Source organism: Pseudopipra pipra, unplaced genomic scaffold (assembly GCF_036250125.1).
Source record: "Pseudopipra pipra isolate bDixPip1 unplaced genomic scaffold, bDixPip1.hap1 HAP1_SCAFFOLD_327, whole genome shotgun sequence".
In the NCBI taxonomy this organism is placed as follows: Eukaryota; Metazoa; Chordata; class Aves; order Passeriformes; family Pipridae; genus Pseudopipra; species Pseudopipra pipra.
In genome coordinates this window covers 11972-26681 of record NW_026990806.1, presented here as the reverse complement: position 1 = coordinate 26681, position 14710 = coordinate 11972, and the positions used below count along the sequence as shown (strand labels likewise).

At 54.6% G+C, this 14710-nt stretch overlaps 1 long non-coding RNA gene across 1 annotated transcript; it reads left to right on the top strand.

Annotated features, from left to right (window-relative positions):
- The first annotated feature begins 3284 nt into the window (after positions 1–3284).
- LOC135408320 (uncharacterized) lies at positions 3285–11796 on the top strand. The gene is made up of 5 exons (XR_010427494.1): positions 3285–3728; positions 5952–6054; positions 9384–9442; positions 10139–10198; positions 11607–11796. It is a non-coding gene; the product is annotated as an uncharacterized LOC135408320 (long non-coding RNA).
- Positions 11797–14710: the final 2914 nt, after the last annotated feature.

Genomic DNA, 14710 nt, shown 5'->3' with positions numbered 1-14710 from the left:
GGGCATGAACAGAATGGTGTTTGTTGGCCCCCGTGCTGAGCCCCACGTGGTCCCTCTGAGTCCAAAGTAAAAGGGGAGGAAAACCTGTTGGTGAGAGTGCTGGTCGCAGTCCAGCCGAGGTTCTGGTCCTCCTCTGGATCCAATGAGTGGGCCAGAAGTCCTAAGACCCCAAGATTATATACCCTCAGGTTCCAGTGGGAATGCCCAGTACCTCCCCCAGGGCGGGGAGTTCCACAATGGGTGATTGTGAGTCTTGAGATATTTTTGGTATCCTTGGTGGCCCGTTAGCAGCCATGACCTCTCAGGCTGGGTGTGGAGGTGCTAATGACTCTCTGGAGGGGAGTTAACATCACCCATAACTACAGCCTGAGGGGGGTCAGGTGTGCTCTGGGCAGCTGCTGCAAATGATCTATTGTTAACAGTTCCTGGGAAATGACATGGAGGGTGTAGAATAGACAGGTTGGGTTACACCCACCCAGGGATGAACTGCTCCCGGCTGCTCTAACTAGGACATCTGGAGAATATTTACTTATGGAGGAAATGTCAGGTGCAGGGGCTGGTAATAATTTGAATTTGTTGATGTCAGGGTTCATAGAGAGTTTTAATAAATGTAGAAACTCTTTGCAGCTGCCAGTGACCCACTGGCAGCATCCACATGCTGTGTCAGTGGATTCTTGTCCTGTTTCCTTGGGTTTTTTCCTTATAAATATTCCCCAAATTGCTCTTGTGGGATCAGTTTTGCTTTGCTGAACCTGTTAATTTTTAACTTTGTCTTGGGGAATAACGCAGCCTGGGGAAGGGACATGGGGAAGTTCACTCGACACAGGTTGTAGGGTGGAAGGGAGTGAACCACTATATTAAAATGGCTCCCCCTTTTATAGGGGAGCTGGGAGAACTTTCCAGAGTAATGGTAAATAAGGGGAGGAGTTTTGGGAAAGAGGAACAACGATTTTGGGTGCAGAATATGAGGGGAGGGATTACAATAGAATATGCAGAAGAAGGGAGTGGAACTCTGGTGGGAATAAACCATTGTAAAATCGGGGACAGGAATAAGCCATCAGTTTAGAACATTAAAACAAACATTCACTCGAGATTTCTCTCCATTAAACAGTCTCTGTTAAGCAAGTCCATGATCTTAGATCCAATCCTCTTCTTCCGCAACCTCTTTCAATGCCGCAGCCCAGCACTGGTAGGCTTTTATCTCTAATTCTTTGGACTCCTCATCCATATGGGAATAGTGCATGCCCAGGGAAAGATAGAGCAGGAAAAGAATTTAGGAAAAACAATGAACCAGGTGAGAAAATATGTCCAATATGGGAGGTTGGAGCAGTGATAACGGGGCCGAGCACAGGCTGGGACAGGAAACAGTGAACAGAAACGAGCCTTGGGGAAAGGAAGAGGGTTAGAAAAAGGCTGTGACCGCCTGGGGGGCAGTTTGGGGGATTATCAGCTTTTTGTGGTTTTATATTTTGACCATGGGAGCATCCTGGGAAAGCCTCAGGACGGAGCAGGACCTGCCCAGGCCCTGGGATCTGGGGCTGTTGTCCCAGGTGGGTCTGAAGGGCCGTCCAGCACCTTGTGGGGTGACCTGGGGGGTCTGGAGTGGGGACTGGGGCTGAAAACACCTCACAGTTGTACAAGTCCTTGAGACAACACCTTCCCAGGGCACACAGAGCCGGCAGGAGCCAAGGCTGAGTTGGGAAAACGAAGCGAGTCCTGGTTCTTTGAAGGCTGAAATCACCTAAACCTGGCCAAGGGGAAATGGTGCTTGAATGTCCTGGGAGGAAACTGCCCCAAATCAGGGATTTGCCTCTCTCCAGTTCCCAGCCTGAGCAGGAACTCGCTTGGTTTGCACAGGGGAAGACTCGGCTGCTGCGATGGAGCTGCTGCAGGGGAGGGCAGAGGAAGAGACCAGTAAGAACCAGTTCTTGTTTCAAAGCTGGGGTTGAGTTTAGGTGAGTTGAGCTAAAATTAGCTCAGAGAGCTGGGGGGAGGAGGAAGTAAGGAAGGTTAAAGGTGTTTGCAAGCTGTGGGTCTGGGGCATGGTGCCCATCCCATGGTGAAGGGGGGGATGCAGCCCCAAAATTCCTTGAAGGCTGATGACAGCACTGGGATGCCCACCCCAGCTGAGCCTGGAGCCCAACTCACCTTCCTGAAGGTCCTGGCCCAGCAGCTCCTGCAGGGCTGGGACAGAACAAAGCCCCAGCAAGTGCCTCTGACACACAGCCCCCGGCCTGAGCTCACAGAAACCAACAGTGCCCTCGCTGGGCAGCTCCTGGTGGCAACTGGTGTCTGAGTCTCTGGGATCCAATGACCAGAGCAGGGCAGGGCAGAAGCCATTGCTGCTCACCATGCCCTGGAGTCCCTGCTCTGATCGAGGAGATTACAAGGAACAGTGTTCAGGTGTTATCCAAAGGCAATTTTGAACTACTTCCCTCACTTGAAACAAAAAAAAAGAGTGGGAACAATTTTCCCTCCTTCGCTGCTCTCAGCTCTTGCACCCAGTAGATTGTGCTGTCGGCCACCCCGTTACTCACCCTCACAGGGCAACTGGGATACCCAGTGTCTATCCAGATACCCGGAAACTCCAGTTGGGCTTCAGGAGCTCCATCTACATTCCAGAACTTCCATGTCAGCTCAGGCTTGGGCCTTGGGTCTGAGCTGTGTTAAAAGTATTCCAGCCTCAAGCTCCATTCCAGCCATCTCATTGCCCCTCCCATTGACCCTCACCCACGGACTGTCTGTGTGAAGAACAGCTGGGGAAGCTCATCATCCCTCCCCTGTCCTGGAGGACTTCATCAACATCAACACATTTGGAAAGAACAGCAGCAGCCTCCAAATTCCTGGCACACAGGAAGGGCAGAGCTCTGCTGGGGTGCAGAAACCACAGTGGGATTGAGGCTCTGGTTCTGAACCCAGGGCCCAGCTGTGCTGCTGCTGGAAATGCTCAGTCACTTAAATTCCAGGATTCCCAGGAATTTCCACTTTTTATCTGAAAATAAAAGAGTAATTCAGCCCTGACCCGAGGTGTCCCTGCAAGGAGACACCTGGGGGGGTCACTGGACCCCAAAGTGGGACCCACAGGCTGGGATGGAGGGGCAGGCTCTGGGGAGACAGAGTGGGATGTGGAGAGGAAGCTGCCTATTATTTCTCTTCTTAGTCTCACATCCTCCTTCCCCCTCACAAATTCTCTCTGGATCTGGCACAGCAATCTTGGGAAGAGAGAACTAAGCTCAAATCCAAACTTGCTTTGTCCTGGTCCAGCCCAGCCCCCACTCCCCCAGTCTGGCCCACAACCACCACCCTGGTCCATCCGGCCTGGGAACCCAAGGGATCCTCTGCAATCCCATCAACGGAGCAGAATTCACTCTCCTCCCCTTGACTCACTACAGGGTAACAAGTGCCATCTCCCTGCCCACGACACACCAGATCTTGTGCCCAAGGCATCAGAAGTGGTGACAAAGCCTCGTTCAGCTCAGCCTTGGCTGCAGTTTACCCCCACTGTCAGGGCAGATGGAATGGGCCGTGAAGAGAGAGCACAGCTGGACCCGGCCCTGTGGGACACCCGGGCTCAGGAGGGCGATGCCAGCTCAGTCCTGCCCTGTCCCTGCTCCCGCTGACGCTGCGGCAGCACCTGGGGAGACAAGGGGGAGCTCAGGACCCGGCCCGGCCCCTCTGACTCTACAGCTGCTGCGGACCAGCTCCCGGTCGTGTCCCTGTCGTGACATGTAAGTGCCATCGCCTGGAAGCTCCTGGCCCAGGGCAGCTGCAGAACGGGCTCAGCCTCCCAAGGAGGAGGAACCAGCAGCCCCGAGTGTGCTCAGGATTGTGCCCGGCAGCCCCTGCCCAGGCACTTTGCAGCCCAGGAACACCTCCCTCCAGCCCAGGTGGCTCTAAGCTCGCTCCTAGCTAGCCGGGAACGCTGCCCTGCTGTAGGGCAGCCACATCTCTCCTCCCGAGAGGAACCGGACGAGGCAGCGTTGCTGCGGCAGCGGCTCCTTCCGAGCCCGCCGGGGGCTCAGCGGGGAGGAGGAGCCCGTGGGCAGCCGCTCCCTCAGCGGCCCCGGGGGAGGGGACCCGGGGGTCCGAGCCCGCCAGAGCCCGCTCCCCGCGGCGCCTCCCCGAGCCCCGGCAGGGCCGAGCGGGTCCCACCGCGCCGGGGCCGCGTCCGAGCTCCGCCGCCGCCTCAGCGAGTGCCCGGAGCCCCTTGCACTTTGAACGAGATCCCACCTCCCTTTCCTCAAAGCCACGCGCTTTACGAGAAACAGCCCCGGCGATGTGCCCGGAGCCGCTGTTTCAGGAGTCACAGCCCTGGCGAGGTGCCCGGCCTGGCGGGACACCGGGGCAGCGCCGCTGCACTGAACCGGCTGGAGCTCCGTGAGAACCTGAGCTGAAGGGCCTGTGACCTGTGGATGAGTTCGGGATGGAGCGGAGTCCCCCCTGCAGCCCGGGGAGGAGCCCCCGCCGGAGCGGGGGCTGCCCAAAGGAGGCCGTGACCCCGTGGGAAGCCCCTGCAGAGCCGTGGCAGCAAAGCCCTGGTGTCCAGGGCTGCCCCCCCGCCCGAGTTTGTTGGGTTTAATCCCGAACTCTGCAACAAACCCTCTGCCCCAGGGCAGCAACCGATCGGTGACAGAGCCCCGGAGCGGTGCCAGGAGTGACTTGGGGGCGGGGGGTTCACAGGGACCCTCCAGCACCCCTCGCTGCCTACAAGGGAGAAAACGAGCGTTCCTGGCCGTGGGATCCAGGGCAGGAACCAGCCATTCCATGTCCCTCAGCTGTTCCATGTTCCATGGGCCCTTCCGTGTCCTGAGGCCATTCCATATCCCGGGGCCATTCCCTGTCCGTGGACTGTTCCATGTCCCCGGGCCACTCCCTGTCCCTCGACATTCCCTGTCTCCGGACATTCCCTGTCCCAACTGCCCCCAACATGCTCCTAGTCACTCCCAGTTGCTCCCAATATGATCCCGGTTGCCCTCAGCATGGGCCAAGTTGCTCCCACTGTGATCCCAGTCTGATCCCAGTCTGATCCCAGCCAATCCAAGTATGGTCCCAGTCTTCCCCCAGCATGGTCCCAGTGAATCCCAGTTGCCCCACTGTAGATCCAGTCACTCACAATTGCTCCCAGTTGCTGCCAGCATGGTCCCAGTTGCCCCCTACATGGTCCCAGTTGCCCCCAGAGTGGTCTCAGTCATCCCCACTATAGTTACAGACAATCCCAGTGTGTCCCAGTTGCCCTCAGCATGGTTGTAGTCATTCCCAGTCACTCCCAGTTACCCCAGGAAGGATTCAGTTTCCACCAGTACGATCCCAGTGACTCCCAGACACTCCCAGTATATCCCATGTGGCCTCCAGCATGCTCCCAGTTACTCCCAGTAGCCCTCATTTTGGTCCCAGTAGCTCCCAGTATAATCCCTGTTGCCTCAGTTCTGGTCCCAGTGGATCCCAGTGTGCTCTGATCCTGCTCCCAGCAGGTCCTGGTAGGTCCCAGTCCTGGTCTCCATGTGTCCTGGTGTCCCGGTCCATCCCAGGCCATCCCAGCCTGTCCCACTCCCTGCCCATCCCTTCCGGGGATCCGCCACCATTCCCGGATCCTGCCCCCCAGAGCTGCCGATGGACGCCGCCCCCCAAAGATGCTGACAGGGGTTGGGAGGGCCACGTTGGCGTTCGTCTTCCTATGCTGGGGCTCGGCCTCCACCTGTGGGATCAAGGCTCTGGTTCTGAACCCAGGGCCAGATGTGCTGCTGCTGGAAATGCTCATTCACTTAAAATCCAGGATTCCCAGGACTCTGCCCTGAGATTTTGTGTAGAGCTCGCTGGGTAATTCAGCTGCTCTGCTCTGGGTTGCACTCCGGCTGCTGTTTCCTCCCTCTGTTGAAACCAGGCAGTCAGTGTATTTGCCATTGTGCAGCAGGAAATCACAGGAGGTGGAAACACCCTAAAAATTATCTCAGTCTTCCAGCAGCACGAGCACTTCCCAACACAGTGAGCCCAGGGAGTGCAGCCACCGGGCCGTCTCCTCCCGCCGCGGAGCCGCCGGTGCCCGACCCCGACCCGGTAAGTGCAGCCCCTCGTCCCACCTGTGCCCTGCTGGGCTGCTGCTGCTCCTGCAGCTCATGTTTCTGCACCCAGAGCTCCCTAAATTGCTGGGTTGGAGCTCCAGAGCCGTCTAAGCGGGGGCTACAGAGCCTGAAATCTGCTCGAATTGGTCTTTTGCAGTCCAGAAGCTCTTTCAGTCACTCTTTCTGAGCCAAAACTCTCCCCAAATCGCTCTCCCTGACCCAAAGCTCCCGACAGCAGTTTCTCTAAGCCTCAGTCGCCCCAAATTGGGGTTTCTTAGGCCTGAGGTTCCCTAAAGTGGTGTATTCTGAGCCCCAAGGCTCCCTAAATCAGTGTTTCTGGACCCAAATGCACCCTGAATTGCTGTTTCAGGCCCCAAGAGCTCCCTAGGTGGGTATTTCTGAGCTCAGTAATGTTTCTGAGCTCAATAACTGCCTAAAACAGAAATTCTAATGCCAACATCTCCCTAAATGAGTGGTTTTGAGCCAAATGCTCCTTAAATTGGTGTTTCTCAACCCCAAATTTCTCTAAATCAGGACTTGGGACACAAAAAGCTCCCTAAATGGATGGTTCTGAGCCTCAAAACTTCCTAAATAACTGCTTCTGAGATCAAAAGCTCCCAAACTTGCAATATCTGAGACCAAAAGGTCCTGAGTGGGAGTTTCTGAGCCCCTAAAAAAGCAGAAATTGCTGGGTTTGAGCCCAGAAGTTCCCTACACCTTTTTTTCTGAGCCTCAAAGATCCCATAATGGGTATTTCTGAATGCAGGAGCTCCCTAAATTGCTGTCACTCAGCCCAAAAGCTCCCCAGGTGGGTGTGTGGTGAGTTGACTCTGACTGGGTGCCAGGCACCCCCCAAAGCCACTTGATCACTGCCCTCCACACCTGGACAGGGGAGAGAAAATACAGCAAAAGGGTCATGGGCTGAGATAATATTCCCCAAATTCTGGTGTTGGGAGCCTCGTGGTTAACCTGGGGACAGAGCAGCAAACTAAAGAAAAACTTGTATTGGAATAAAAGAGAGAGTTCACCGGACAAACCCCAGTGAGGTCTCTCCACTGGACAGGGGACACACCCCCCCTTTTATCCCATCTCACCCAACATGCAGGTCCCTCCCCATTTCTCCTTTGGCCAAGGTACTCCGGGGTTACAGACTCCCCCATGCCCCGGCTACACCCTCCCCACTGCACGCTGGCCTCCCCTTCCCTTTTTGTTTTATCCAACTGTGCCTTTCACTGTGGGGGCTGTCACATCCTTCAAAATGGGGGCTGTCACATCCTTCAAATGGAGGCTGTCACATCCTTCAAAATGGGGGCTGTCACATCCTTCAAAATAGGGGCTGTCACACACGTGCTTCAAAATGGGGCCATCCTCTCCCTGCAGCAGATCGCTTCTTCTGTTCCCAGGCAAACTCTGTTTTCCTGTGGTCAAAGGTTGCATAACCACTAACTTTCCACTCTCTACTACTAAGCTAATTATGACTTTATTTCAAGTTTTGCAAGAACACTCTGTTTTTCCTTATAATAAGGACTGGGAGAGATCCCTCATCGATTGCTATCATGGGAGGTAGCACAGAGCAGTCTGCCCCTATCACAGAGCAGTCTGCCCCTCTGGGCAGTGCCAGTGGAATCGGGGTTTGCAATACACAGCACAGCCCCCCATCCACAGCAGACCTTAGGGCAGGGATTGTCCCTCTGTGCTGGGCCCTGCTGGGGCCCCTCCAGTGCTGGGCCCAGTTCTGGGCCCCTCAGTGCAGGAGAGACATTGAGGGACTGGAGCGTGTCCAGAGAAGGGAATGGAGCTGGGGAAGGGTCTGGAGCTCAAGTCCTATGAAGGGCTGAGGGAGCTGGGGGCACTCAGCCTGGAGAAGAGGAGGCTCAGAGGGGACCCTGTTGCTCTCTGGTCCAGCTGCATCACCCATCGTTCGGGTCTGAGTAGCTGCAGTGCCTGTCACTGGGCTCTGAGTAGCCTCAGTGCCTCTCCAGGAGTTCGAGTACCTGCAAGTAGTTGCTTAAACCTAACCAAGATCTGAAAACATCCAGCAATGTCCTGGCTCCTGGGAACAGGCCACCCTGGTTCCTGGGAACAGGGCCACCCTGGTTTCAACATGCCAAGGATATTCCGAAGGATTTTCAAAATTCCCAAGTGCTGTGGTACTTAGACTGCAAAAGAAGGGGAATATGTGGGAAGGTGTCTCCCCATAGGTTGTGTCTCCAAGGAGAACAGGTAAAAGGTGTGACCATTGATTGTTCCCAGTCAATGGCTCTGGCAGTGCAGGGGGGGTGAGATGCTGAGTCAACAGAGCAGCCTCTGGTCTCCTGACCAGCCATTCCATCCCATCACAAGCCAGGATCAAAGGTACAACAAAGTGACCAAGTGAGGTTTTACAGAACACAACTCTGAGAACAAATGCAGCAGCACTGAGTAATGAAATCACCCTGGTGCCAGTGAGTATCAAACTGATAAAATGAATGGTTAGAGCAGCTTTGTTTTAACTCACCCTGGTCAGGTCTGTCGTTATCTCAACCCTTCGAGGCCCACATTGGGCACCAAAAAGAACTGCTGTGGTTTAACTCCATCCAACAACTAAGGAGCACACAGCTGCTCCCTCCCATCATCCCCACCCCTGTGATAGGAGAGGAGAATCAGAAGGAGTAAAACTGGTGGGTTGAGATAAGAACAGTTTAATAATTGAAATAAAGTAAAATCTAATAACAATAATAATAGTCATAACAATAGTAATAGCAATAACAGGAATGAAAAGGGAAAGTACTGAGAGGAATAAATGCCATGAAAAACCAGTGATGCACAAGGGAACTGCTCAGCACACACTGACTGATGCCCAGCCCGTCCCTGGGAGGCACCTCCCAGTCAACTCCCCCAGTTCATGTACTGGACATGACGTTCTGGGCTCTGGAATATCCCTCTGGCCCGTTCAGGTCACCCGTCCTGGCCGTGCTCCCTCCTGGTTTCTTGTGCAGCTCCTCCCGGGCAGATCATGGGCAACTGAAAGGTCCTTGACTTGGGGTGAGCACGACTGAGGCACAGCCGAAACACGGGTGTGTCATCAGTGTTATTCTCCTCCTAAATTCACACCAGGCAGGCTCGTCCCTGGCTCTCATAAAGCCCAGCAAAGGCCCTGGGGTGGATCATAGGGGAGCAGCAGGGCTCAGCCCTTGTTCCAGCAAACCCCAGGGAAGGCAAAGGGTTGGCAGTTCACAGCCTCCTGTCTCTCCTGGCTGCCCCCCAGATCTTCTCAGCTGCCTTCTCTTCTCTAGTCCTGTGCCCACCCCATAGATTTTGCTCCCCTTTTCCCTTGCATTGCAGAGTGAACCCTGAGAAAAGGACCTGGGACAGAAGAGGCATGGAATTCCTGGGAGGAGCTGGTAAGAGCTGTGTTTCTTCTGTTTTGACAGTAATAGAAGGGGAAATAAGTGATTTAAAAACCTCAAGTACATCAGAGGTTTGAGCAGTATAAGGGATATGTGTGTCCCCAAAAAGCTCCTTCATGCATTCTTCAAATCCGGAAGGAAAAGTCCTAGTGAAGTTTCCTTTTTTTCTTTTTTTTTCCATGTGAACCCAGTGGGCAGAAATGGAGAGCTGGTGGCAGAGTGCCCTAAGAGACATATTTGGGTTCATAAGTTGGTGTGCTGGATCCCATTCCTCTTGCCTGTGGTCATCTGAAAGTCTTTGAGAAGACAGGCCCAAATGAAAAGGCCAAGGGACAATGAAGGGCCCTGGGAGGTCCCTCTCCACTCGTGCAGTGTGGAGGAGGAGTGTCTCACACTTTGGGGTGTCTCTGTTCTGGTGGACTGTGCTGAGGCACCTGTGTGGTGCCTGAATGCTGTGGCAGCCGAGGCAGGTTCTTGGCCAGGAGAGCCTGAGTGGCCTCGAAGGTCAGAGCCCCCCCAGCGCTGCTGTCGGGCTCCTGGTGCACAGGACCTTGTGGTTCCAGGGCCAGCTGGGTGGTGTGTTCTGCCCCAGAACCTGCTCAATGCATTCCAGGAGTTCCTCAGGGAAAGGTCCTTGTTAAATGTCCTCTTTTTCTCTTTGTTTTATTTCCATGTGACCCTGATGCCCAGCTGCTACGGTTGGTGTGAAGCTGGTTGAGAAATTCATAGACGAGGCATTCGAGTGAGGAAGTGAGTGCTGATCCCATTCCTCTTGTCTGTGCTCATCCTTGGGAACACTGGGATGTGAGGGGTTATCCCTGAGAGAAGCAAAGCCAGTCAAGGTCTCTCTCCCCTGAGCACATTACCTGCAGAACCCCTTCAGTGCACAGCAGGAGGCCTTTGGGGTGGGGTGACTTTGGTCAGAGGGACGTCCCTCTTTGACCTCATGTCCCGCTCTAGCAGAGGGTATCCCTCAAAATTGGTAAGGATTGAAAGACATAACACAGCACTTCTGGGATTTCCTCTCCTTCCCTTGACCACTAAAGGAGGAATCTCCTCCTGGGCTTTCCTCCAGGCCCAAAAGGGAGAAGCCTTTCCGTGCAGGTGAGGGCCAGGACTTGCCCACAGTACCTGGAAACTAAACCCTGCCGAACAAAGAGAAGAGACAAAGGCCTGTTGTGCATGAGGGCCCAGCACAGTGAGGTCAAATAGTCCCATCTGTCCATAAATTCCCACTTCCAAGGGCCTCCAGAAGTGCTCTGCTGTATTTCCCAGCCCCGGGCAGGTGTCCAGGCCCCCAGGGTGCAGAGCTGCCCTGGCAGTGGCTTTGCCCAGCACAGCCTGGGCTCTGCTGGCTCCCATCCTGCCCAGGTTCTAAGGCAGCTGTTTGTCTGTCCCTGCTCTTTGCAGCTGGCATGGGGGCAGGGCAATGTTCTTCCCTCAAGGAACCCTTGGAAATCAGCAGGGCCTGGGCTCTCCCCCATGGCCAGGCCCTTGGGGAGTGAGGGGGCAGGGGGCTTCCTGTCAGTGCTCCTCCCCAGCAGCACAGGAGCTCCAAGCCCATGGTTCTGAGGGCTCACAGTGGTGCTGAGACTCCTTTCCACAGACAAAAGCTGGAACAGAAAAGTCTCCATGTCCCAAGGAAGACTGGAGCTCCAGGAGAGAGACCAAGGCTCCTTCCCGGAGCAAATTCCTGGTGGGAAAGGATTTGAAAGCTGGGGAAGAGATCACTGATGGTGCCCACAGTGCATCAGCTTGGGAATTCCCCAAACATTTTCAGGGATGAGTGAGTTCTTTTCCAAGGCTGCTGAATTAGGAAGGATTCTCTAAAGAAAAGGAAGTGTGGAGCAAACAAATCAGTAAACAGGCTGGACATGAGGGACCTGAGTGTGAGTTTCTTGTTCCCTCCCTGCATGAAGAAATAAGTCAAAAAAGTCCATTTGCAGGTTGCACCTTGAGTGCAAGGTTTAATTCCTCTGAAGTGAGTATTTCTCAGGAGGAGAGAGAAGTTGAAAAGACAACCTGCAGGAAGGCCTAAGGAGAGACCCTGAAGAAGAGACTTGAAAACAGAGGATTTGAGCATCCCCAGGGCAGATGGGTGGTCTCCCCTTCAAGAGGGCAGTGTTAGTCTCCCACTGACATCAGTCTATTTTCACAGAAAAAGGATGGGAACCAGAGGCCTCAAAGCCCCAGGAATCATGGATGAAGGAGGACTTCCAGAAGCTCACGCGAGAAATGAAAGCTTTGCGTGAAGATCTCCAGAAAGGGCAGGAATACACAAATTGGCTTTTTCAGCTGCTCATAGAAGGCCTGAAGAAGGAACAGGGTGAGCAGGGCCATTCCCAAGCACTTCCATCTCTCTCAACACCAAAGCTGCTCTACAGGCAAAGCACTGTGAGAGCTCATCCTGCACAGCTCCTCAAAGGGGCTGGAGAAGGACGGCCCTGACATGGGGCACAGCTTTTGTGCTGCCTGACCCTGAAACAGCTCCCTGCTGAAGTGTTCTCTGCAGGTGGTCATGGCCACACTTGTCTCCCTCATCTCTGCAGAGAGTGTGTGCTGTGAGTTCTCTGATCCCCTGATCCTTGTTAAGGTTCCCCCCTTGCAGTCCTGTCAGCGTCTCTCTCCCTTTCCCCACTCCCCTTCTCCCACTCCCCACTCCTGGGGCCGTGTTGGGGCACATGTGGTCCCAGCCTTGTCTTCCTGTTGAAGATCCCCAAGGAGACCCAGCTCCATGAGCACTGCAGGTGTCTCTGAGCACAGGGGCCTGTGGAGAACAGCTCTCCCTGAAGGAGCTGGTGCTGGGAAGGGAAGGAGTGAGCGGGGGCACAGACACCCCAGTGGGCCTGCTGAGCCCCAGATGGTGCTCCTGGGCCTGGCCCAGGCAGGACACAGTGTGTGTTGGGGCACAGCCTGTTGCACCCCGGGCAGGGAAAGGTGAGACAAGATGGGCCTCACCTGCCTGGGGGTCCTGTTCTTGCTGCAGGAGCAAAACTGTGTCAGTGAGCAGCCCAGAACAGTCCAGGCCTTTGGGCTGTTCTCGGCTCCCATTCCCATCTAATGCACTGTTCCCGTGGCCAGGTTGTCCAGGAGGAGGAAGAGCAGCCTCAAACCATTGCCTCCCGTGCGATGTTCTCAGCGACTCCAGGACAAACAAAACCTGGAGCTCAGCAGAGCCGAGGCCAAAGGAAACTCTCCCCCTCAGCGTGTGACACGATCCCAGGCCGCAGCCTCTGTCAGGAGCTCCAAGGTGGTCTCTGAGCCACCTCCTGCCCTGCAGGCAGTGGGGAAGGACCCCTGGGTGGCAGCTGATCAGACTGGCACTGCGGTGCCCCTCCAGAGGAGCACAGCCAGGCCGGCAGAGCTGCTCCCCACGAGCTCAGGGGATGGCTCTCCCGAGGAACGTGGCATTCCCAAATCCCTGCCGGTGCCCACAGCCCCTGAGCTAGTGGTTCCCTCTGCTCCCGAGGCCAGTGAGGCTGTGTCTGAGCTGCAGGTAAAGGCAGCCAATGTCACCATCAACCTTAGCCCTAGGATACACCAGGCAACCTGACAAGGTTGCCGTTCTGCTTAAAGCCCTTCCCGCAGACAGTGCAGCGGAAGGGCCTCTCATCCCTGTGCGTCCGCTCATGCCTGAGGAGAATTGAGCTGTTCCTAAAGCTCTTCCCACATTCCTCACAGAGGTAGGGCCGTTCCCCAGTGTGGATGCGCTGGTGGGTGATGAGGTTGGAGCTACCATGGTCTGCTACCATGGCAACTGTCATACATTCCATTCCTACGGTTGGTTACCATGACAACCATCAGACATTCCTGTTGCTACAGTCAGTTACCATGGCAACCAGCATACATTCCCACTGCGACCATTGGTTACCATGGCAACCAGCATCCATTCCCATTGTGATGGTCACTTACCGTGGCAACCATCATACAGTCACGTTGCTGTGGTCACATTCCATGACAACCAGCATCCATTCCCGTTTCTACAGTCAGTTACCATGGCAACCATCATACAGTCACGTTGCTACGGTCACATTCCATGACAACCAGCATCCATTCCCGTTTCTACAGTCAGTTACCATGGGAACCCTCACACATTCCCATTGTCATGGTCGGTTATCGTGGCAACCATCACACATTCCCATCGCTATGGTCGGTTACCATGGCAACCACCATACAGTCCCATTTGGTACGGCCAGTTACCATGGCAACCATCATATATTCCCGTTGCTACACTCAGTTACCAGGGCTACCATTGTATATTCCCATTGCTACAGTCAGTTACCAGGGCAACAATCACACATTTCCATTGCTACGGTCAGTTACCATGGCAACCATTGTACATTGTCATTGCTATAGTCAGTTACCATGGCAACCATCACATTTTCCATTGCTACTTTCAGTTACCATGGCAACCATCATACATTCCCATTGCCATGGTCAGTTACCATGGCAACCATCGTATAGTCCCATTACTACGGTCAGTTACCATGGCAACCATCATACGTCCCACTGCTACAGTCAGATACCATGGCAACCATCACACACTTGTGTTGCTACGGTCGGTTACCATGGCAAACAGCAAACATTCTGGTTGCTAGGGTCAGTTACCATGGCAACCAGCAGACATTCGCATTGCCCATGTCAGTTCCCATGGCAACCATCAGACATTCTCTTATAGGTCAGGAATTTAAGAGAGTTTGTCTTTCCCCTGCCCCCCCAGTGTAGGAGAGACGCAGTTGGAGTGGAAAAGGGGGAGATGGGCTCAAAGGCTTTCCTGAAGTCACAAGAGACACATCCCCAGCCTTTCCCTCAGCTACTGAGGGGCTCATTGTGTCAGAGGAGGAGACCAGGTTGGTCAGGCAGGACCTGCCTTTCCCAACCCCAACCTGGCTGGGCCTGATCCCCCTGCCCCAGGGGTGGAAACACAGTCCAACCGTCTGTCATGGACTGATCCAGGCCACACTAGAGAAGGGTGAGGCTCCCGAACACATCCAGTACATCGAGGACATCATTGGAGGGGGGGACACAGCTGAAGAAGTTTTCAAGAAAGGACAGAAGATCATCCAGATTCTCCTCCAGGCCGGTTTTGCCACCAAGAAGAGCAAAGTCAAGGGACCTGCCCAAGAGATCCAATTCCTAGGGGTGAAATGGCAAATGGACGACGCCAGATACCAACAGACGTCATCAACAAGATTGTAGCCATGGCTCCACCCACAAACAAGGAAGAGACCCAAGCTTTTCTGGGAGCCACAGGCTTCTGGA